At 43.6% G+C, this 21,445-nt stretch overlaps 1 long non-coding RNA gene and 1 pseudogene across 1 annotated transcript in view; one reads left to right on the top strand and one right to left on the bottom strand.

Annotated features, from left to right (window-relative positions):
- The window catches only part of LOC138267992 (vomeronasal type-2 receptor 26-like), a 31,967-nt pseudogene extending 22,913 nt beyond the window's left edge, over positions 1-9,054 (bottom strand).
- Positions 1-21,445, top strand: part of LOC138268452 (uncharacterized) — a 126,780-nt gene that overhangs the window by 80,038 nt on the left and 25,297 nt on the right. Inside the window, exon 2 of the long non-coding RNA XR_011200000.1 lies at positions 9,545-9,622. This is a non-coding gene — a long non-coding RNA (uncharacterized lncRNA). The remainder of the gene's footprint in view (positions 1-9,544; positions 9,623-21,445) is intronic.

Genomic DNA, 21,445 nt, shown 5'->3' with positions numbered 1-21,445 from the left:
TGTATGGTCTCAGCGGGAGATACCCTATCACATCAACCTCCTTGAGTTCTGGACTGTTCATCTAGCGCTTAAAGCTTTTTGCTCATCATTCAAGACCCAGACCCTGCTTGTTCAGACTGACAATGCAACCACCATGTACTTCCTCAACAAACAGGGCAGAACGAGGTCCAGGCCCTTGTCACATAAAGCCTAGACAGCTTCCAGCTGTGCAGAATGCTCAAGCAGATGCTATCAGCAGGGTTCTGCAAGAAAACCAAAAATGGGCCTTGCACAACAACGTCGTTCAACACATTTTTGACCTGTGGTGCACTCGAACCATCAGCTTGTTTGCCACCGCAGAAAACAAAAAATGGAGTGGGTTTGCCTTGAGGTACTCCCAACTAGGGACGCTGGGGATTGCCTATGGATCGACTAGTCTGTCAAATTTCTTTATGTCTTTCCAGTGATTCTCCTGATCCCGTCGCTCCTCATCAAGCTGTCCCACTCGAGAGCCAAGATGTTCCTCATAGCTCCGGAGTGGCCTCCTCAATGGTGGTTCACGGAACTGCTTCACAGGTCACAGCGTCCACATTTCAAGCGGTCATGTAGACCAGGCCTGCTAAGGATATTCGGAGGCCAGATGGTTCACCCCAATCTCCCCTCCTTGAATTTGGCTTTATGGCTCCTGAGCTAGTGCAGTATGGACACTTAAATCTGCCACAAGACTGCATGGACATCCTTAAGGAGGCTAAGCATATGTCTACAAGTGGAAAAGGTTTTGCATTCAGTGTTAATCCAAGAACAAGGACCCTACAGCTTGCCAAGAAGATGTCATTCTTACAAACCTACTACATTTCACAAAATCTGGTTTGCAATTCTCTTCAATAAAAGTTCAGTTGGCATACCTTACTGCCTACAGAAAATGTCCTTCACAAACCTCTTTTTTTCAAAATCCTTGTAATGAAGGATTTTTTAAAAAGGTTAAAGAAGGTTTTCCCTCCTGTTAGTCATCCTTCACCTCCCTGGAAGCTCAACGTAGTCCTTTCACGACTCATGCAGGACCCTTTTGAACCCATTCACAAGGCATCCCAGCAACATCTTTCTTGCAGAATGGCAAGAAATAATAAAAGATGCCTTGGTACTGAATATTGTTCGTCATGGATATTGTTTCAGGTTCACAAGTCATCCATACCACTGAAACCATCCGATCACCACCTGCAAATGTTAAGATAGAAAGTCAACATCTTGCTTCAGAAACATGCAATATAGGCCGTTCCTCAACAACAATGGGGAACAGGCATTTATTGCAGATACTGTCTGGTACAGAAAAAAGCCAGAATGAATTCATATCCATTCTCAACCTGAAATTGGCCAACAAATGGATTTGAAGAGAAAAGTTCCGGATGCTGGCTTACATCAAATCTATCCCCAACTACATGAGGGAGATTGACTCTGCTCCATTAAGCTTCAAAATGAGTATTTTCACATACCAATCACAAGAAAACATCAAACGTTCTTGAGGTTTGTGGTGGGGCAGTATCACTATCAAGTACCAAGTACTTCCATTTGGTCTAAAGTCAGCATCCAAAACACTCTCAAAGTACTTGGCAGTAGTAGTTGCCCACCTCAGAAAACACTGTCTCTGTGTCTACCCATACCTAGATGACTGGCTAATAAAGGCATCAACTTTTCAAGAAGCCCAGCTTCATTTCAACTGGACCTGACCTGCAATCTTCTTCAATGGTTGGGACTTCATGTCAACCACAGCAAGTCAACACTGACCCCAGCTCAGACTTTGCATTATTTGGGAGCCTCATTCGACACCACTGAAGCAAGAGTGTGTCCTATTGATCCTTCAGAAATGTCAGTCTCTCATGAAAGAGTCTCATCCAACGGTGAGGGCAGTGTCCTCTCTCCTCCACTTGATGGCCTCCTGCATCTTCTTCATTCCAAATGCCCGTCTCCACATGCATTCTCTCCAAGAATGCCTTGAGGACCAGTGGGATCAACTAATGGCCAATTTGGAGGACAGGATCAAACTGTCTCAGCGGGAGATACACTCCTTTCTTTGTGGCAATGACATCAGCCCGCAGGGTCAGCGAGATCCAAGCGCTATGCTTGCACAAAACATACATAGTATTTCACTCTAACAAAGTGGTTATGAGGACTCACCCGAAATTTCTCCCTGAGGCGATTTCAGATTTCCATGTTAATTAAAACATCTCATTAATGACCTTCTTTCAGAATCCCTCTACTCCAACTGAAAGAACACTTCATTCTCTAGATGTGAGGAAAGTCTTGAAGTTCTTTCTGGATAAGACATGTGACATCTGCAATTCAAACAAATTGTCTATCAACTATGGTCCGTAAAGGGTTAGCCACTTCTAAGCAATCCATTTCCCCATGGATAGTTTCCTGTATCCTGTTGTGCTATCAAAAAGCTAACAAGACACTGCCAGCTAGACCAAAAGCAAACTCCACCAGGGGGTAAAGTGGTTATTGCTGGTAATGAGGAATATTCCCGTAGTGGATATTTGCAATGCAACCACGTGTAGATCTGTTCACACATTTACCAAGCATTTCTGCCCAGCTCTAAAGCTAGAGCAGATTTTCAAGTAGGGCAGGCCTCCCTCAGAAACCTATTTGCTTAGATGACCACTTTGCTTGTACCTCTATCTCCACCACAGCTTTTAGTAAGGATGGGCTTGCTACTCTATTCAGTACTTATAACTATCAATGGAGATCCCTTACGAGAGAAGGATCAGTTTTTACCTGTAACTCCAGTTCTCGCATAGGAGAATCTCCAGTGAAGTCATAAGCAATCCACCCTGCTCCCCGGTGGACTGGACAGAGGTAACCATTAGACCTAAATTTAATTTATGCTTCGCCTCAAAAAGAACTGAAGCAACGGCCACCTGCTGAGCATGATGGGATATTGGTGGTCCCTTGAGTCTTATAGGCACAGCTTCTATTCTTATCTCATATAATAACAGGGTTTGTGAAAAAGATTTATGATGTTTTACAAAAAACGTCAGGAAATTACACACACATACAATTCTACTGGCCCCTTTTTTAAGTACAAGATGAAGAACTGGGCCATTGTAGCCTATTCCTATAGGCTGCATAATCTTTTTCTTTCTTAAGTGAACAATGCAGGCCTTCCAGAAGAAAGGTGAACATCTACATTTAAGAAGATGTATTGTGAAAAAGTGCTTCAGGGTCCCTGCAGGTGGGCGGAGGGACTATTCAATGCTTGTGACTTCAATGGAGATTATTTTACAACATAACTGGAGTTACAGGTAAGAAACTGTTCCAACTTTGTCATTTAGAAAGTATGTTAAATAATTTATTTTTATATACATGGGATGTTTTTCATATTATGGGTTTTTGTTTTTTGTTTAACGAGTCGTGTAGTATATCGGGGAATAGGTGGGTAGTGTTTTATGAAGATATGGTAATGGTTTACAAAGTTTTATTTTTAAATATGATTTAAACATGTTATTGTGTAATTTACTGAATTAGAATCATTTCATATAAATATTGTCACTTTTTTTTTTATATATATATTTTTTTATCAGGGGAATTGTTTGGTTCCTATATTTGTAACTGGTGTAAATATGGGATTAAAGCCAGGTGTTATTTGATATATTTGTGTTTTTAAAAAAAACAAATAAACTGAAATTATTTATGAGGAAGAGTATACATGTATTAAAAAGTAAAATAAAATATTGGGATTCAGAATTTATTTGCTTTCACTTTATGCTCTCATTTAAAAAAAAAGTCATTATCACAAATGCATCCTAAATAATTGCATTCAGAAAAGTTTAAAAACTGTTTGTTTGAATGCAATTTCTATCGTATATAATATTCCAACATAAAATGATTTGGATTGTTTTTTTCCAATAACTATCAGTTTAATTTTAAAAAAATGTGTTTGGAGTTAGAATAATAATTTTGACCACAACAGTTGTGTATATTCCAAAATGTTCACTATGCAGGAATTTGAATATTAAGTTTAGTGCAAGATTTATACCCTTTCACTAATGTTGGTAGAAATGGAGTTCATCTGTTAATTCCGAGCCAGAGCCCCAAATGCACTTTCTGCAGTGTTAATTGGGACTTAAGTAAGAATACGAAATTAGACCTCGTCACCCGCTCCTACAATTAAATGCACTTTCCCCAGTGTTTGTGGGAGTTCAGTTGGAATAGTAAATCTGAATATCTCACCCTCATAAATACTTTCACCATTGTTTCATCTGAATGTCTCACTCTTATAAATACTTTCACCATTTCACCATAGAACTGGAATAAGAACAGTACATCTGAATCCAAATCTATGCATTTTCCCCAATGTGAGTGGTCCAGGAGTTAGAATAGTAAATATGTCCCTACCTTTTTATATGCATTTCTACATTGTCTGGGGTCTGGAATAAGTATAGTAACCCCTCACCCCCAAACATTTGCACTTTAAGCAATGTTAACAGGGGGTGAGTTAAAATAGTAAATCTTAACTCTTACAATTATATAAACCTTCCCCAGTGTTCTTAGGATAGGAGTTAGAATACTAAATCTGACCGCTCCCAAATATATGCACTTACCCTGATGTTTGTAGGGCTGGAGTTAAGATAACAAATCTGCCCTTTTTCAAATATCTGCACTTCCTCCATTATTTGATGGGCAGGAGTTAGAATAGTAAATTTGAAACAGAGCCGTAAGTATACTAACATACTGTCAAACCCAATATGATCACATCAGACATGTTTTAGTGGAGTTTGACAATGTTTACAAGCTACTCACATGTTTTTGTAGATTTGTCAAAGTTTAATGGGCTACTGACAGAGATCTTTAAAAAAGTGAATGAGTGATTTGACAACTAAAAATGCTGCTTCTACATAGTTCAATATAAAGCTGTTTAGAACCTGCTTTCTAAAAGTTGTTTTAAATACAACGACCATTCCTGGCCCCAGAAATTCTTTTGGTGAAATGACAATGAGCTCAGAATATGAAAATTAGGGCCATATGTACGAACACATTTTCCCATTGACACAGAATGGGAAAAACCCTTTGCTACATCTGGCCCTAAGTTACTTACCTGTAACTGCAGCTATCCAGTATTGGTATCTTTCATAGATTCATATGCTTGAATCTTCCCCGTCGTCGAAGCTGGAGTTCCACGGTATCCTATAAAGCAGTATGCAGCAACCACAGAGGCTACAATGAAAGTATGCCTTTAAATTTGCTAGTCTATCCATGTCCTTTCTTAAAAATGGACCAAACCTGAACCATGACCAATCAGGTGTCAGCACCCTCTAGAACACTCCCAAGAGAGGCTTATCTTCCTCAGATTTTCAGCACTAGAGTGAATTATACATCCTGAGTTAGTAAAGGGAGCCTCTAAGGGGAGGACGGTGGGTTGCATGTAAATCTATGAAAGATATCAATACTGGATAACTGCAGTTACAGGTAAGTTACTAGTTTTTTCTTATCCAGTATTGGCTCTTTCATAGATTCACATGCTTGAATCAGAATAACAAGCAGTATTAACCATGTAGAACAAGAAATCATGGCGGATGGTGGGTATGAGAGCATTTTCTACATCATATATCATAAGGTATATAGTGTAATTACAGAAACACAAAACTTTATCTAGAGATGCTCGACTTGATAATATTAATAATAATATTAATAATCACCAGTATTAGAAACAAAATTCTCCATTACCATAGAGGCTCATCTTAGTGGAACAGATGGCGTAGGACTGCTTGACCCACGGCTGCATCACTTTTATGTGTGGACTGGAAGCAGTAATGCTTCATGAACGAGTGGGTACTCTTCCAAGTAGCAGCACAGCATATTTGTTCTAATGGAACTCCAGCAAACAGAGCAGCAGAGGTAGATATTGCCCTTGTTGAATGTGCTCTATGCTGCCTTTCTAGAGGTTTTCCTGCTGCAGAATGACAGAACTGGATAGTTGCCGATAGCCATCCTGTCATCGTTGTCTTTGTTACTGCAGTGCCCTGTCACCCACTTCCATAGGACAGTAATAATTGAACACACTTGCGAAAACTTTTAGTGCGTTGGAGAAAGAACTTAAGACATCACTTTACATACGTGTGGAGGGATTTTCCTGGTGGTGATCTTGGATTGGGGAAATATGTTCGGAGAATAACTGGTTGACTGAGAGGACACTGAGAAGGAACTTTAGGAATACATTTTGGATTTGTTTTGAGAATGAGGAAATTGTTAGAAAAACATAGAAAAGGTTTTTGTGTAGTGAAAGCTTGGATTTCACTGACTCTTCTGGTGGCAGTGATTGCTAGTAGGAAAGCTACCTTCCACGTAAGAAACTTGAAGTCTGCCTTGTGGATTTCATTAATTGTGGGAGAACAACATTAAGGTGCCATTCTGGAGGAGGCAACATTACTGGAGGAAAAGCCCTGAATAAACCTCTCATGAATTACTTAATTAGTTGTGATGAACAAAGGGAGGCCCCGTCTGAAGAACATCTATGTCGAAATTGCTGCTAAATGCACTTTTACTGAGGAGTGCACAAGCCCGGATTTTGCAAGCATTAGCAGATAAGGTAATGTTTGTTCTGGAGAGACCTCATACCGGTGCAAGCTATTTTGTTGACACCAATAACAGAACCGCTTCCATTTAAGTTGATAGGTTTTGTTTGTACTGTCCGCTCTCACTTTAGAAAGTATGTCTCAAAATTCTGGAGTGATCTTCAGATGTTGGAACTCATGGAATTCAGGAGCCATGCATGCAAGTGCAGTGACATTGGATCTGGATGCAACTCCCCCTGGTGCATTGATAGTAGCATTGGAGTTGGTGGGAGGCGCATTGCTGTGGCTTCTGACATCAGGAGAAGTTCTGTTTACCAGAACTCCCTGGGCCATTTGGGAGCGATTAGTATTAGGTGACAGGTATGTACGAATAGTATATCATTTTAAAGCTAATATTTGTACTTTTCTGACTTTGTGATTTTTAATCATGTCTAGTATATTTATCTATGTATGTCAAGGGGTTTCAGATTGGATGCTCATGTGGTGTTTTCAGCAATGGTTTTAAGTTTTATTTTATACTATTTATAGATCGGTAAATGTGTCTTGGTTTGTACTTTTATGGCAATTGCCGAATAAAGTTATTTGACTGACAGGTTTCCGCCTTCATCTTGGCGATGACCTTGAGACTCTATGGTATGGGGAAAAGCGTATGCATAGATCCTGGACCATCGCATCGAAAGGGCATTCCCCCAAGACCCTGGAAGGGGATATCAACTTGCGTAAAATTGACATTTGGTATTCCTGTTTGTTGTAAAAAGATCTAGAATTGGTCTCCCCAATGTTGCGAATATTTTGTCTAGTTGGGTTTGATTCCATTCCCATTCACGACAATTGCTCTTGGCTCTGCTGAGTGCATCTGCTAATGTGTTGTTCACTCCTGAGATGTGTTCAATCTTCAAGGAGATGTTGTGGCTTGTTAGCCAGTTCCATAGCTCCTGGGCTTCTTGTGAGAGCGTTAAGGATTTCTGCACCAGTACTTGAGAGCCTTGTATCCTTGGGAGGAAGGCCTGCAATGTGAGGAAGATGGCCTTGAGTTCCAAGCTGTCGATGTGCATTAGCTTTTGTTGGTTTGACCACTTCCCCTGGATTTCAGATCTTGGAAATGACATCCCTATCCTTCCATTGATGCATCTGTTGCAATTATAAACTCTAGGACTAACGGCATATAAGAGGCCTTGAGAAATATGAGATTGGTGAGCCCACCAGTCCAATGCCTTTATCATCGTTGCTGTAACGAAAATGCAATCTTCAAATGATCCTTGTGATTGGTTCCACTGAACTTGTAATTCCTCTAGCAACGGTCTCATTTTGAGACATGCATTTAGAACTAGGTTGATTGCGGAAGACATCATACCTAGGAGCGATTTGTGTAATCTCACTGAAATGGACTTTCTTCTTGATATTGTTGTGGCTAAAGACCTCAGTCACTTTTGTCGTTACTGTGTAAGGAAAGCTTTGTTGTGCTGCGTGTCCAGAATAGCTCCAAGAAGCATAATTCTCTGAGTAGTTATTTTGGAGGATTTTCTTTCATTGACTGTGAGACCTAACATTTTAAAGAGCATAAGGCAGTCCTTTGTCGCTTTGATTGTTTTTTGTGGAATCAACGCTTTTAGTAGCCAGTCGTCTAGGTATGGAAAAACCTGATGACCTTGTTTTCGGAGAGCGGCCGTTACTGGGGCTAAACACTTTGTGAAAATGAGTGGAGCTGACTTGAGTCCGAAGGGAAGGACTCAAAACTGATAATGAGTACCAGAAACTGCAAATCGAAGATGCTTGCAATGAATGGGGATATGGAAGTATGCAACTTCCAAGTCTAGAGGTGTCATAGTCTCAGTTGTTTAGGAGATTTAATATGTCTGAAAGAGTGCTCAACCTGAAAGTTTGCTTGAGGAGGTATTTGTTTAGATGCTGCAGGTCTAGGATAGGTCTCCATTCCCATGTTTTCTTTCGCACGAGGAAAGAACAGGAATAAAATCCTTTTCCACTCTGACCCAAGGGGAATTTTCTCTGTTGCTCCTTTGTGAAGCATCAATTTGATTTCTTTTTCCAATAAGTGAAGATGAGGGGAATGTGCCCCTTTTTGGGGGGTTGTTTGGTGGTTTCAGTGTGAATTCCAAGGTGGGGCCATAAGTAACTATGTCCAATACCCATTGATCCGAGGTGATAGTTTTCCAGTTGCGGAGATATTTGCCCCTACTTGATGATGGAAAGGTTGAGCAGCTGGTACTTGGATTGGGTCATTGTTTGCACCCTCTGTCTCTGGATTGATAAGAGGATCTCTGGTGAGCTCCCTGTTTAGAGAAACCAGCCGTAGTTGGTTGACAATACGTTTCCGGTGTTCTATATTGAGGTTGGTAAGGCTGAAACTGTTGGGAGCGATGGTAGTAGCTTCTATAGGTGGGAAAACCTCGCCCCCTTGCACCTCTGAAGGGCAATCTCCTATACTGCAAAGCACCAAGGGATTTGGTGGTGTCAGTGTCTGTTTTAATGGCAAGAAGAGACTCATCTACGTGCTTGCCAAAAAGCTTATCTACGTCATAAGCCATATCCAGATTTTTTGTTTGCACTTCCGGTCGAAATGAAGTGGCTTTGAGCCAACCTTGATGCCTCAGAACAGAAGCAGCCTGAACCCTGCGGAGGCGATCTCCATGGCTGTATTAATCTCAGAAGAGCCACGTTCTCCTTGCAGTAAGATCTTTTTTGCCTCCTGTCTTTGGTCCTCTGGAATGAGATCTAGCATAGATTTGTTGTTGGACTACATCTGTCTGTGCCAGAATAGCCAAGGCGTTAGCAGCTTGTAATGGGTTCTCGTTCGCAACGGTTTTGTAAAGAACTAGGGAGACACCTAATTCGGTGATAACACTCTTTTTCTTTTATTGTAATATGGATTAGGGGAATTATATACGCTGTTCCGGTTTTCTTCTTGACAAATGTCTCTGATATTGCCTTCTTCTCGGGTAAGTAGAAAGATGATATTTTGTCTGTTCTTTCCCTAGGGGTTCCAGGTGTTTGTCTCGGTCCCACTCTCAAAAGGAAGATGACGTTCCCCAAAAGAAAACGGAAAGAAAAACCAGGTAAGTGTAGACGTTTGGGTTTGTAATGTATATAGGTTAGTGGGAAGGTGAGGGTAGGGTGTGGGTTGGTGTGGGGAGCAAATTGGTTTATCGTGTTTCACCCGTCCCGTGGTCCTTATTTTCTATCTTTCTCTCTTTTCTTTTCTTATTTGTATTGTAGGAGAGTGGTTTACGTCACCACCTCCTTACGTGTTGTTAGGGGAATTTAAGCACTTCTTTTAGCTTCCCTCCTCCCGGTCCCTTCCTGGTTCCTCGCTCCCTTTCTCTTGCTTTCTTTCTACCCGCATCTACTCGGTTAGGACTTTTACAATAAGGTACGCCCGTACCTGTGAGAGCCACGCTCCTCCAGGGACGTGGCGGCGTTGATCGTGATCCCTCGGTTTCTCTGCGTCTTTGGTTTCTCCGTCTTCCTCTAGGTCTCCTCCTGCGGTCCTCGATCCAGTACTCGGACTGCTCACTCTCTCTTCAGGCTCCACTCCTGCCGTCTCTCCTGTGCGTGCCGCCTCTTGTCTCTCTTCCTCTCCTTTTGCATCCCGCCCCCCGGATATCTGCATCTGACTCTACTTCCGGGTCAGCGATTCTCGCGGTCGTGCCCCCGGGGTATGGACTGTCGGGTTCGGGGCATTGTTGTGTAACCGTGGCGACGGCCGCCCGGTTACACAGCTCTCACTGTAATGGCTGACATGAGGGAAATTCTTTTGCCTATAGTGTCAACACGGCGTCTGTCTCTATCTGGTGGGACTGAGATGGGGGCTGCCAGATTTTTAGATCTTGTTTGCGCAGCTTGAAAAACTACGAAATCCGGGCTAGGATGTCCCGTGAAGCATGCAGGGGAATCATCAGGGGCCCTGTATTTTTTGTCAATACGGGGCAGGACTGCCAGTACCATAGCAAGGTTCTTCATGATCCTAATACCGTCCTGCCATAAGTGGTCAATGATGGGAATAGACCTTACTGATTTCCGTGCCTGGTCCTTAAAATCATATAAGAAACAATCAGAATGCTTCACTGTAATGGGTAGGTGAAATCTTTCCGCTGCCCTTTCCATAATACAATGATATCCCCCAATGTTCTCAACAGGGGCGTCAGCCAGAGGGTGTTGAAGTAGAGTTGGAGTATGGATGATGTACTCATCCCAGTCGTCTAGTTGAGCTGGTAGTTCGCCTTCTTGCCTGGCCTCATCTTCCAATGTGGAACAATCGTCTCATGGAGGAGAAACAGCACAGGGTGGTGGTGTCATTCTAGGCGTAACTGGAGGCGGGATAGTTGATGGTGGAATAGGAACTGTACATGGAGGGGCTGATGGTGGTACCCCTGTCTATGGAGGGAAATGCCATCTGTAGCCTGATAACATGTCTTGAAGATCCTCTACGAGAGAACGAGGCATAAATACATGTTCCTTAGAACAATGTGGTTCCAAATAGTACTGTTGGTGCTTAGTGTGCTTATGAGTAAAGGGTTGACAATAGTATTCCTCAAAGTCCTGACTCTGGTCACCCTCATAATATTCTTCCTCTTCTTCCTGATACTTAAAATGGAGTTCTGAAGGGCTACAAGCTGGTCCAAAAGGTCCTTCCCCATCTGACTCTTCCACGTCTAAAAGGTGACTTCGGGGAAGGGGTGAAATGTTCGAAGTGTATGCCAGAGTAGGTTAAGTGAATGTCTTAATTTTTAATCTTGTTGACGGTGTCGTCGGTGGTAATGTCGATGGTAGTGCATTCTATTATCAGGTTGTCGATGGTGGTGTTGTCGTCGATGAGGTCTTAGGCACTGACATGATGTTTACCATCATCGTCTGGGAAACTGTTGTCACTGGAAGTGAGGCGCCTTTCGTCTCCGTGGTTATCATCGACGATATGGGAACCTATCCCACTGGGAACCTGAAGTGAAGATGTGGCCGTTGTTGTTAGTGTAGATGGTCTCACAGATGATACTGTAGTGACGGTTGGCATCAAGGATGCTGCAGCCTACGGTGATTTTGTCGTCAACGGGGTTGAAAAGGGAGATTTATCTCCTGTCGTCGATGTGTCTCAGTTAACTTTAGCTTTGTGCTTTTGTGGCTTACATGGAGTAGCTGGAGCAGATGAAGCTACTTCTGTAGAGGAGTGTTTTTAATTTAATTTTTTCTTAGAGTCCCTTGACTGGTGGTGAATTTTAAGGGGTTTCTGCTATCCTCAGAAGTGCCCTCCAAAGATCTAGCCATCTTATGTGACTTAGGCGCAGAGTCACTATCTTTATCAGAAGATGTTTTTTGGGCTTTAGTTTTCTTTAGCCACAGTAACAATCTGCCTTCTCTATCTCTCAAAGTCATAGGTGGAAAAGTACAACAGATTTTACATTCCTTTGCCTTATGAGTAGGATGAAGGCAAGACCCAAAGACTGTCACACATGCCCTCATTACCAGCAGACTGGACTGCGGCAAGGCGCTCTATGCCGGAATCAGCAAGAAACTCACCCGCAAACTACAGAACATAAAGAACGCCTCCGCCAGACTGGTCCTCGACCTACCCCAACACTGTCACATCTCCAAACACATGCGCATGCTACAATGGCCCACCCATAGAGAAAAGAATCACTAAGATCCTCATCCATGCATACAAAGCCCTCCACAACACCAGACCAGCCTATCTGAACAGGACACTCAACCTCCACGTATCCCACAGGACCCTATGCTCAGCCCAGCTCTCTCTCGCCAAAGTACCCTGCATTAGAAAAACAAAAACAGGGTGATGCGCTTTCTCATACCTCGCCACCACAGCCTGGAATGCCCTACCGCTCCACCTCAGACAGACTACACCCCCCCTCAACTTCACGAAAAAGCTGAAGACATGGCTGTCTGAAGAAGATATTTGAAGAACCACCGCAATGATAGACGCTCCAGGCCCCCCCCCCACACCTCAGCGCCTTTAGACCCTCACAGGTGAATAGCTACGCTTAACATACACTGATTGATTGAATAAATATACTTTTTATGTGGATCATCCACATGGACTCTTTTTCCCCCAGGTCTTGCAGGGACGAAAGAGGCCTTTAGTATCAGGCATAATTGGAATAGATGAAAATCCAATACCTTTTTGAAGTAATTGTTGGAAAAAAACTGAGCAGAGCTCAGGGGGACTCCCTTCACACTTGACATGCGGTGAAAATCTGAGGAAGAAAGCCTCTCCTGGGAGTGTTCTAGAGGGTGCTGTCGCCTGATTGGTCATTGTAAGAAAATGCCACTGTTGGTTTGGTTACCCCCTAACTCTTTGCCTTTTGTTGATGCCAGCCTTGATTGAAAGTGTGCTGGGACCCTGCTAACCAGGCCCCAGCACCAGTGTTCTTTCCCTAAAACTGTACCTTTGTCTCCACAATTGGCACAGCCCTGGCATACAGTTAAGCCCCTTGTAAATGGTACCAAGGGCCCTGTGGCCAGGGAAGGTCTCTAAGGGCTGCAGCATGTATTATGCCACCCTGGGGACCCCTCACTCAGCACATGCATACTGCCTCACAGCTTGTGTGTGCTGGTGGGGAGAGAAAGACTAAGTCGACATGGCACTCCCCTCAGAGTGCCACGCCCACAACCCCACTGCCTGTGGCATAGGTAAGTCACCCCTCTAGCAGGCCTTGCAGCCCAAAGGCAGGGTGCACTCTACCACAGGTGAGGGCATAGCTGCATGAGCACTATGCCTCAACAGTGTCTAAGTCAATTCTTAGACATTGTAAGTGCAGGGTAGCCATAAAGAGTATATGGTATAGGAGTTTGTCAGACACGAACTCCACAGTTCCATAATGGCTACACTGAATACTGGGAAGTTTGGTATCAAACTTCTCAGCACAATAGATCCCCACTGATGCCAGTGTGAGATTTATTGAGAAATGCACTCAGAGGGCAACTTAGAGATGCCCCCTGCATGCCAGCCCAACTGCTAGTGCTAGGCTGCCCGGTCTCTGCCAGCCAGACACTTCCAGACTAGTTTCTGGCCACACTCTGTCTTGGGTGGAGGTGCTGAACACCTCCTTCTGCAGGAATCCTGAGGACCCCCCTGACTGCGACTTCCCAGTAACAAAGAACCCGATGCCTGGAAGAAGCACTGCACCGCAGCCCCCAGGCCCGAGAGGAACCAACTACCGGTGCAATAGTGACCAGCAAGCGTCCCTCACCTTTGCCCAGTCAGTGGCTGGCCTGAGAAGCCCCCCTGTGCCCTTCCTGCATCGTCAGAGTGACCCCTGGGTGCCTCCATTGATTTCAATACAAAACCTTACACCTTGTTTGCACACTCCACCCGGTCACCCCTGTGCCGCTGAGGTTGTATTTTGTGGGCCTGTCTGGGACCCCCACAGTGCTCTTCAAAACTCCCCTGGTCTGCTCCCCGAGGACGCAGGTACTTACCTGCTAGCATAATGGAACAGGAGCACCTCTAGTTTCCATAGGCGCCTATGTTATTTGGGCCCCTCTTTGACCTCTACCTCTGACCGGCCTTGTGTGGCTGGTGCTGGGTGTTTGGGGTTGACTTGAACCCCCAACTGTGGGCTGCCTATGCCCCAGAAACGGAACTTGTAAGTTCTTTACTTACCTCAAAAACTAACCTGTACTTACCTCCCCCAGGAACTGTTGAATACTGCAGTGTCCACTTTTAAAATAGCTTACTGCCATTTTATGCCAAACTGTGTACATTACTGTTTTTATTCAAAGTTTCTATCTTTACCTATGCCAAGTACCTTACAATTAATGTACATACCTGCAATCTGAATCTTGTAGTTCTAAAATAAATTAAGAAAATAATATTTTTCTATATAAAAAACCTATTGGCCCGGAGTTAAGTCATAGAGTGTGTGTTCTCATTTATTGCCTGTGTGTGTACAACAAATGCTTAATACTACCCTCTGATAAGTCTACGGCTCGACCACACTACCACAAATAGAGCATCAGTATTATCTATTATTGCCTCTGTCAAGCCTCTTTGGGAACCCCTAGACTCTGTGCACAATATCTCTCAATTTGACATAGTATATACAGAGCCAGCTTCCTACAGTCATGGTTCAGGTTTGGTCCATTTTTAAGAAAGGACATGGATAGACTAGCAGATTTAAAGGCCTACTTTCATTGTAGCCTCTGTGGTTGTTGAATACCGCTCTATAGGATACCGTGGGACTCCCACTTCAACAATGGGGGAAGATTCAAGAATGTGAGTCTATGAAAGATCCAATACTGGATAAATGTTTAGTTCCACCTTCAGAATGGTGCCTCTGTCTGACTGTTGGCCAAAGGTATATTTTTAGTCTGCTCTTTGGGACATTACAGTATATACTTGTTTGAGGTTGCATATATGGACAGGTCTCAGAATATTGAACTTAGAGGGCTAACACACCTGATTTCAGGATGCGTAGCTGGCAAGCCACAGGCTTGATCCCTAATATGTGTTCAATTCCTCATGCGTTTGAATAAGTAGGTCCCACTCAACTGGCAATATTACTGCCTGTTAATTACTCTGCCAGGAATGTGTGCTATCATAAATCAAGATAAAATTGAAAAAAAACATCCCACCTTGAGTGGTTCTCATATAAGATAATTGAACTACATCCATGAAGCAAGCTCTCAGGCATAAAGTACTGGCAAAGAAGGTAATAGCCTTGAAATAACTTTGCAACAAATGGTGCTCTAGCATGCAAAGAATACATATATTCATTCAATCTCCAGAACACACAGAATATGTGGCTGATAGGCAAAGTCCTGCAAAGAAGTTACTCAAAGAGACATTATGTTATTAATAGCATATGTTATAATATAAATAAATGTGCTTTCTATTCTGTTTTGAAGCCACCCCCTTCATTGCACAGTGTCAAATCCACTAAAATATCAATGTTGTTATTGAATGCTGCAGGGTCAATGTACATTATATGATGCAACATTTGTTACAAGTTTCTCCAAAGTTCCTTTGAGGAGAATAACCATACTTTCCATAAAGGGTTTTCCCAAATGTCTACATTTTCAGTCCAGCATGGGTATCAAAAAGGACATCCCTGAATGGGACACAAGAGAAAAACCAGGCAGACAACATGGCCCAATCAATAAACCAGGATTTGTAAAGCATGGCTAATCATCCGACAGGGTATCCAGGTGCTTGCAGGTCCTGGAGGCTCATTCGAACAGCCAGGTGTTGAGAGCCCTTCAGAATTCCCGAAGTGAGATGATGGTCCGAAGTTGCATGGGGAGGCTGCACAAAAACAGGGAAAAGCAAATAGAAAACAGTGAAAGCAAGGAGAAGGCACTCAAAAAACATAGGTAAAAGCAAGGACAAAGTGTTGAGAATGAGGGAAAAGCAAGGAGAAGGCACACAGAAAATGGCAGAAAAAGCAAGTAAAAAGCAGTGAAAACAAGGGAAAAGCAGGGAGAAGGCACACAAAAAATGGGGGGGGGGAACAAGGAGAAAGCAGTTAAAATGATGGAAAGGTAAAGAGAGGCCACCAAAAAAGGGGAAGACGCAAGGAGAAGGCACTCAAAAAACAGGGGGAAAAGCAGAGAGAAGGTACTAAAAAAACAGCGGAAAGAGCAAAGAGAAGACAGGAGCAAGAGTGATGCAGCAGCACAGGGAGATGGGCCTGAGACCTGCTCACAGCCAGTTTGCAGTGTAACATTTGAAAATATAGTGCACACAGCAGTGTTTTCATTGTGCAGTGCTTTTGTGTTTCTACATAATATCAGGCATATTCTACATTTGACAGACATAGGCTTAGTTTAAAACCAGAATAATGTTTGTCGAGCATTTTGCTGCCCAACTACACTAGATTTGAAGAGGCAGAGCACCGCAATGTAGTGCCTTCACAAGCAAAGAGCTGGTGTACTTCCTCTGCATACACACTATCCTGGAGGAAAAATACACAATCCATACGTTAAAGCAAATTCTACATCTGCCTTAAGGTGCACTCTGAGAAGCAGATCATAGAGGTGTTTGCTTTGATGGAAGATGTATGACTTTGGTTAGACATAAATTATATGTTCAGACTTCACATAGCTGAGTAATCTTTAGGTCTCCCTATAGGTGATTCACAAGACACCTGAACTATCCCTCAGGTGACAATGCTTTTTCACCAAATGACAGAGTCACAGCCCATCAATTCTGCTTGATTTCTTCTAAAATTAACCTCAGTCCTTCAGTTAGTGACTGAGGGCATCCACTACATATACTGAAAACCTATATATGGAAGATATTAGTTGAGCTGTTAATTAAAAAGTGCAATAAATGCACTTAAGCATTTTGGCACTGAACTGACTAACAATATCATAAAAATGTGAGGATAATCAACAAAACAGATTATTTTAAGAGCCTTCATAAATATAGAGTGGTCCTCTATTTTATTAAGGTCAGGTGAAGTGCATTCCAAAAAGTTAAAACATCAAACGAGAGAACTTTTCTGCCAGATGTTATAACAGTAGGAAATCGGTATTCCTAATGTGTGAAACTCTTTTGAGTTCTATTAGCGATTCGTAGTGAGTCACAAATAGATCTACCTTGTGCATTTTAGTGAGGTATGTTGCAATTTGCGAACCATTAGGAATCACAGCCATCACAGGGAATGTGGCCTGCTAGGGTCAGAAGACCACTGTGTGTGCGATTGCTTTTTAATAAAGCAATCTTTTTTTTTTTTTTTTTTTTAAACACATCACAATTTCCTTAAGGGAAAACAGTTCGATTTAAAAAAAAAAAGAAATTAAAACTTTATTTTTTATTTTTTAAGAGTAGGCAGTGGTCCGTGGGGCCACTGCCTACTCTTAAAGTACAAGTTACTTACCTTCAGTAACAAAATATCTGGTAGATACATATTCTAGTTGCAGATTCCTTACCTTAGAAGACTGAATCAGGAGATTTTTCATCAAGCAATACCCTTGCGCGACAGTAGGTGGCGTCGGTCGCCTCCGCGAGCGTCGATGGTGTCGTAGTCACCGTGATGACGTCGGGAGTAGTACATAGACGCCGCCACAGCGCAGTGACGTCAGTTTCCTTTAACGACTTTCCACGCCAAAGCGCAGAGCCGCTAAGAACACTGAGTTTGGAGCGCCAGAGCTAAGGACCTGAAGGGGGAATCCCTGTCCCTAAAATCAGCTCACAAGTGGGGAGGATGGGTGAGTCGGTAAGGAATCTGCAACTAGAATATGTTTCTGGCAGATATTTTGTTACCGAAAGTAAGTAACTTGTACATCTCATAGAGACTTCTAGTTGCTGATTCCTTACCTTAGAATGGATACCCAAGCAATGCCATCCTCCGAGGTGGCTGCAAATCAAGATCATACTAGAAAGTCCTGCAAGACCGAACAACCAAAGTAGCCGTCCCGACGGACCTGACTGTCCAGGCAGTATTGTTTAGCAAACGAGTACAGGGATGCCCATATAGCTACCTGGCAGATATCCAGGACAGGAACTCCGTGTGCTAACGCAGTGGAAGCAGCCTTCACTATGGTGGAATGAGCGTGCAAGCCCTCAGGGGGTTCTTTCTTGGCCAAAGCGTAGCACATCTTGATGCAAAGAAGTACCCATCGAGAGATGGTACGTTTTTGCACCACCTTCCCTTTCTTTGCACCCACATACCTGACAAAGAGTTGATCATCCACCCGGAAATCTTAAGTATGATTAAGCTAAAATGCCAACGTTCTTTTTGGGTCCAGGTGGTTGAGTCTCTCTTCCTCATGAGGATGTGGGGGTGCGTAAAAAGTAGACAGGGTGATGGACTGGCCTACATGAAAAGTCATAACAACCTTTGGAAGGAAGGAAGCCTTAGTGTGCAACACCACTTTGTCAGGGTGCGCAGACAAGAATGGAGTTTTGGACAAACGGGCCTGAAGCTCACTCACCCTGCGAACAGAAGTGATGGCAACAAGAAAGACAGTCTTGAAAGTGAGGAGCCGCAAGGGGCAATTGTGCATCGGCTCAAAGGGAGTACACATTAAATAAGTAAGGACAAGATTGAGGTCCCACTGAGGCATGATAAATGGAGTGGGAGGAAATAAATGGGTGAGACCTTTTACGGATCTACACACAATAGGAGATTTAAAGAGTGAAGGCTGATCAGGTAACCTAAGAAAGGCCGAAATGGTGCATAAAGCAGAGCCCTGCTGGGCCAAAGAAAGAATGAACAAAAGAACCTCAGATAGAGGGGCAAAGGGGATCAACAGATTTGTGGGTGCACCATGCCACAAATTTATGCTGACAGACGTATACCGTTTTGATGGAGGGACGCCGGGCTGCCAAGATAACATCACAGACTTCAGGAGGAAGATCAAAAGTCATCAACTGTCGCCGCTCAATCTCCACACATGAAGGCGGAGATTGGACAGGTTTGGGTGGAGAACCTTCCCCTGCTGCTGCGACACATGATCCACCAGAAGAGGCAGTTTGAGTGGAGGACCGATGGCCATAATCAATAGCTCTGGATACCATACTCTCCGCGCACAGTCCGGAGCCACCAAGATGAGTTGGGCCCAGTTGTTCCTAATCTTCTTGAGAACTCTGGGCAGAAGTGGTATAGGCAAAAAAAGGAGGTCAGAGTTCCACTTGAGACTAAAAGCGTCTGCGAGCGAGTGCCACCTTGGAAACTCCAACATGCAAAACAGCTGACATTGCGCATTCTCTGTGGCGGCGAATAGATCTAACCAAGGCTCTCCCCACTGCTGAAAGAGACCTTGCGCCACCTCAGGATGGAGACGCCATTCATGATCGGCTGTGCATCGACAGCTGAGTTCATCCGCTCTGGTGTTGTGAGAACCCGCCAGATGTTGAACTACCAGGGTAATGCCCTGATGTTCCAGCCATGTCTAAAGGCGTAGTACCTCCTGACAAAGGGCCCAGGACCCTACTCTGCCCTGTTTGTTGCAGTACCAAATGGCGGTAGTATTGTCCGTGAACACCTGCACTATTTTCCCTTTGAGAGAGGGAAGACATGCTTTCAACGCAAGCCTGATCAGCCGGAGCTCCAGAAGGTAGATATGGAGCCCAGACTCCACCGGAGACCAGAGGCCTCTGATCTCCACCTCTCCCATGTGTCTGCCCCAACCCAGAAGCGACGCATCTGTCACTATAGATAGATCTGGTTGGGGAAGGGAGAGGGAGAGGGATCTGCCATGGGCCCAATGCGGATTTGAAAGTCACCAATGCAGGTCTTTTGCAGTCCCCTTCAAGATCTGGACCATGTCAGAGAAATTCCCCTGATGCTGCGCCCACTGGAACTTCAAGAACCACTGCAGAGCCTGCATATGCCATCTGGCACGTGTCACTAGTGGGATGCAGGAGGCCACGAGGCCCAGCAGCCTCAGAGTCAGTCTCACCGAAACCCAAGACAGAGGCTGAAAGATCGGAATCATAGCCTGAATATCTTGGACTCACTTTTCTGGAGGATAAGCCCGAAACTGCACTGTGTCCAGAACAGCTCTGAAGAAAGGGAGCATCTGAGCAGGAGTCAGGTGTGACTTCAGCACATTGATAGTAAACCCCAGTGTGTGCAGGAGGCTCACCATGGTCTGAAGGTGGGAGATGACTTTCTGGGGTGAGTCCGCCTTCAACAGCCAGTCGTCGAGGTAGGGAAAGACTGAGACCCCTAAGCTGCGCAGATAAGCTGCAACCACCGCCATCACTTTTGTGAACACCTGTGGGGCGCTGTTAAGGCCAAAGATGAGCACAGTAAACTGATAGTGCTCGTGATCTACCACAAATCATTGGTAACGTCTGTGTGCAGGCAGGATGGGGATGTGGAAATAAGCATCCTGCAAGTCCAACGCTACCATCCAGTCTCCTGGGTCTAAGGCAGACAGAACCCAGGGTGAGCATTTTGAATTTCTCCTCCTTGATGAAGTAGTTGAGGTCCCGAAGGTCTAGGATAGGATGTAAGCCCTTGTCCTTTTTCGGCACCACAAAGGAGCGCGAATAACAACCATGACCTACTTCTGGCACAGGGAACTTCTCTGTAGCTTCCTTGGCCAAGAGAGCCCCGACTTCCTGGTGGAGAAGTGCCAAATGGTCCTCCTGAAGTTGGCTGAGTGATGGCGGCATGGCCGGTGGGGCAGATTTGAAAGGGAGGTCATCATCATCATCATCATCATTAGCTTTATTTCAGTAATAAACATACCATAAAAGCTCATCCTACAATACACATATAGGAATAAATAAGAGCCATAATATAAACACTCTATCTATAAATATTCTGATGGAGCAATACAAATGCAAAATGCTGAATTCTAAGACATAATCAGAATAATAAGAATCCATAAAAAAGCAATAATATAAAAAACTTCACTCAATAGACTAAAAATACAAGAAAAGATTAATAACACAAATATAACAATTTTAAGATTAATATCAAATATTCCCTATAGGAGTAGCATATACGTTTTTGTCTGCAGGCTTAAACTTATTTTAGTATAATGCATGAGGAAGTGCCTCTAAACATTTTGCTCTTTTGTGTCAAACTGCATCTAAAAATCTAGCCAATGCACATACCACAATACTATGAGTATTCGTTTTGCAGATCCTAAGGGCTAGACACCGATTGTTAATGCCCATGGATCTGCAAAGAGGTATAATCCATTGAATCCGCTGTTTGGCATATGCAGGGCAATGAAATAACACATGAGCAATACATTCTGATGACCCACAGCCCATTGGGCATATGTCTTGTTGGAAATCCTGTTGGGACCACCTACAAGTAAAAGTGCGTAATGGTAACGATCCCAGCCTAAACCTGATATAAAGTGCACGTGCTCGAGGGGATAGGATCAGGTCCATGTAATTTTCAAATTCATAGTGACATTTAATTAACATAAACCTATCTGTCAGACTGAGCGAAGGCACCTCA

The sequence above is a fragment of the Pleurodeles waltl genome, chromosome 12 (assembly GCF_031143425.1).
Source record: "Pleurodeles waltl isolate 20211129_DDA chromosome 12, aPleWal1.hap1.20221129, whole genome shotgun sequence".
Taxonomy (NCBI): Eukaryota; Metazoa; Chordata; class Amphibia; order Caudata; family Salamandridae; genus Pleurodeles; species Pleurodeles waltl.
The sequence above is the reverse complement of the archived record's forward strand: the minus strand, read 5'-3'. Positions and strand labels throughout refer to the sequence as shown.